This window comes from Hylaeus anthracinus, unplaced genomic scaffold, assembly GCF_026225885.1.
Source record: "Hylaeus anthracinus isolate JK02 unplaced genomic scaffold, UHH_iyHylAnth1.0_haploid 3, whole genome shotgun sequence".
NCBI classification, from domain to species: Eukaryota; Metazoa; Arthropoda; class Insecta; order Hymenoptera; family Colletidae; genus Hylaeus; species Hylaeus anthracinus.
In genome coordinates, this window is record NW_026535284.1 from 5,686,275 (window position 1) to 5,690,144 (window position 3,870).

Sequence of the window (3,870 nt, forward strand, 5' to 3'; positions counted from 1 at the left end):
TTATTTCTAAGCACACAAATATTTTCATTTTCTCCAGAAATTTAATTCCATTTATAATGGCGAATAAGAAATTGCAAAAACGTTCGAAGGCGATCGTTCGATCGATCGTGGTAGGTTCAGCGTTAATTGGATAATCTAGAACAACGTACAATACTGAGCAATCGAGGATGGACGGATTGACACGTTTCGAAATCAGTACTTATAAACGCAACACATCCGATCCTATTCCCAGTTCGACGATTGTTGTTGCAATAAAGTGTCACTCGCAGAGTTTGTTACGAAAAAAAAAAACAGTGGAAATCGGGTCATCAATTGCGGTTGTATTATCATTTCCAATGAATATTCGCGGTAGAATAAAACACCACAAGCTTTCACTGAATTTATTTGCATGTAATATCATATACGCCTAGACACTGATTGACAAACAAAAATCGGAAGTTTATCTGGATAAGTCTGGAAAAAATACGACAGGTTTCTGTGATACCTCCTAGATAAAATAAGATTGTTGCTAGGATCATTTTGTAATTAGCGTCGTCACAGTGGACATCTTGAGGGATACTTATACATACGTGTACGTTTAATTTATGACTTCTTTTTATACATTATTGCGTGAAAATAGTCATTAGAATAAATATTTAAAATTAAATTTTCCAATGACATAATACAATAACATTGTTATAAGAGGCTAATGAACTGGTACCTAATATTTAAATAAATATTTAATAAAAAAAAAACAAAATAATTATTTAAAATTAAATTTTCCAATAACATAATACAATAATATTGTTACGAAATTGATAAGTGTCATTGGTAAATATTAACTTGAACTTTTGTTTATTTCTAAAAAAGTAATTCGTCCCTCAAGAGGCTAATGAATCTGGTACCTAACTAATCGAATTTCTTCGAGTGGAAATTTTGAGTCCAAATCGCAGTAAATATCAATTGGTGATTATTAGATTGCGAATCCTTATGCAGATTCATATTTTCACAGACATGGAAGAAGAATAGAAACTTGAAAGAATGTTTATCATTAAATAATTTACAATAGACCAAGAATGTATATTATTGTTGATATTTTATATGTTTCTGTATTTGTGTACATTCTCGCAAATTTTTCCACATTTCCATTTTCTGTAAATGTATAAACATCCGCGAGCTAAAAATGTCTATTTATATTCGATTTTGTTAAATGTGAGCAAGAATGATATAATACATACATTTTCATAATTCGATCAACATTTTAAAGGTTTTACCACGTTGAAAAAAATTTGTAAAAAGATAAGAGAAAAGAAAAATCGTTTGTTTAAATATCAAAATTAGAATGACGAAATTGAGTTGTGTAAACAGGGTAAGCCAATAAGAATTGCCACCTGAAATAACTCATTATTTATTCATCTTATCCAAAATTGTTTCAAATGAAATTTTACTCTGATATTTTAGACTAATATTTTCTGTTCTTTATTTCTAGTTTACATTTAAATAAATGAATTTAAATAAATTTTAGACCGATACTTTCTGTTTTCCATTTCTAGTTTACATTTAAATAAATGATTTTAAATCAATTTTAGACCGATACTTTCTGTTTTCCATTTCTAGTTTACATTTAAATAAACGAATTTAAATAAATTTTAGACCGATACTTTCTGTTTTCCATTTCTAGTTTACATTTAAATAAACGAATTTAAATAAATTTTAGACCGATACTTTCTGTTTTCCATTTTTAGTTTACATTTAAATAAATGAATTTAAGTAAATAACCCACTAAATCATACACATTTTGAGTCTCTTTCAATTTACACGGTTTCTCATATAATAAACCACGATTTCGATTTACACAGTATACAAGAGAATCAATTTTCTATGTAAATTGTGAAATAGATATATTTAGATATATTTCTTAAGCATTGCTCGTAGAAACTTCATTTTTCTGAAAGATGAACTCACAGCACTTTCATAATAAACGTCGGATTTATTCGAGTGCACTGTTTGCTTTCTAAACACCAACGACTCTTTCGTAGGGACCGTTTTGAAGAGTCGTCATTCGTGCTTTGACTTCTTTGGAAATTCCAAAGTTTCTTCCGCTACGGTCCCGCAAGATGAGTGGTCGAAGGCCACGTTTGACGAAAAGTTGTTTTACCGTGCGTAAGCTAGCATGTCAATGTCAGGACCTCTGATGTCGATAGGCTTTCATCCTGCGACGAAATCTCAGCTTGCACGCGGGACACGTATCGCGGGTTCATTACAATTCACACGTGCAACCTCGTAAGACGCTTGAAGGAGAGTGAAAGTCTTTCTTGAGTCATTTTTGTCTCGATCTTGTTTCCGTAATGTGAGAATTTTTGCGTTCAAAATCCTTTTTGTAGGCATGAGAACTCTCGAAGAGAAACATTATCTTCACGGTTGCGTTATGATATTATTTTTGATCGAGGCATTAAGAATTCGTTATACAGGGTGTCCCAGCCTAAGTGATGCAGAGCTCTAACTCCAAAACTATCGGCCGAATGGAAAATTTTAAATATGGAAATTGCATGGTAAAATGGGGTTTAAGTTTCAGCGAGAAGGAATTTTTGTTGAGTATTATTTAACGAGATATGATGGTCAAGTTTCATTTCTCAAATGGAACTACGTATTTTTTTTTTATATCATGCGATAGTACTTTTCAAGACGAATTCATTAAGCTTTAATGTATTTACACGATTTTTATTAGTTTTCAAGCTATATCGTTTCAAAGTTTGCTAATTTTCAAGAAAAAATCACGGGCGGTCCCATTGATGCAGTAAGCGCCATGCGGTTCTTGAAATCGATACGAAGGAAAATGGGAAGAATCCCAATATTCTGGGCCTAGAATCCCAAGCGAGACCCTTCGTATCGATTTCAAGAACCGCATGGTGCTTACTGCATCGATGGGACCCCCTGGGGTCGAACCGAGTTTTTTCCTTGAAAATTAGCAAACTTTGAAGCGTTATAGCTTGAAAACTAATAAAAATCGTGTAAATACATTAAAGCTTAACGAATTCGTCTTGAAAAGTACTATCGCATGATATACACAAAAATATGTAGTTCCATTTGAAAAACGAAACTTGCCAACATTTCTTGTTAAATAATAAAGTCAACAAAAATTCCTTCTCGCTGAAACATGAGCCCCATTTTACCATCCAATTTCCATATTTGAAATTTTCCATTCGGCCGATAGTTTTGGAGTTAGAGCGCTGTATCACTTATAATGGGACACCCTGTATACAGGAGTGCTCGTCAGGTTAAGACGCGTTTTGTCCATCGGGTTGAGACGAAATTTTCCCCAAAGAGCGAAAATCTGGGAAGGGCGATAGGAACTGATCGACGTTTGGTTCCCTTGTACATCGAGTCCAGACGATTCGGTCCAGAATATGTCTCAAGCTGATAGACGTTAACGTATAGGAATTTGTTTCTTACTGTAAAAATTAAATAGTAACATTTCAAACATGGTATGTGAATAACAATATTCGAATGATAATGTTAAACGACGAGTCTTAACTTTTGATGGATGCTACTGTAAATATGGAAATTGTTGTCTTATTACACTATTCTATTATTTGAAGAGTGCTATTTGAGCGACCGGTGGAGCAGTGGGTAGCGTAACCGACTGCCACGCTGATAGCTCGGGTTCTCGAATCCCGGACGAATCGCCTTAATTTTTCATGGCTAATATGAAAGTATCGAACAAAGTGAATAGCGTAAAGATAATTTAATGGAAAGGTAAAATAATAAGGCAAAAATAGGTCCAGTAAGAAAAAGTAATCAGAATAGTGCTATTCGAATAAGTAACATTGGGAAAATGATATGCGAGAATAGCAATATTCGCATAAAATATTGTTCATATAGTGATATTTC

At 33.1% G+C, this 3,870-nt stretch overlaps 1 protein-coding gene across 1 annotated transcript in view; it reads left to right on the forward strand.

Annotated features, from left to right (window-relative positions):
* The window catches only part of LOC128894063 (nose resistant to fluoxetine protein 6-like), a 27,904-nt gene that overhangs the window by 12,011 nt on the left and 12,023 nt on the right, over positions 1 to 3,870 (forward strand). The gene's annotated exons all lie outside the window — the stretch shown is intronic.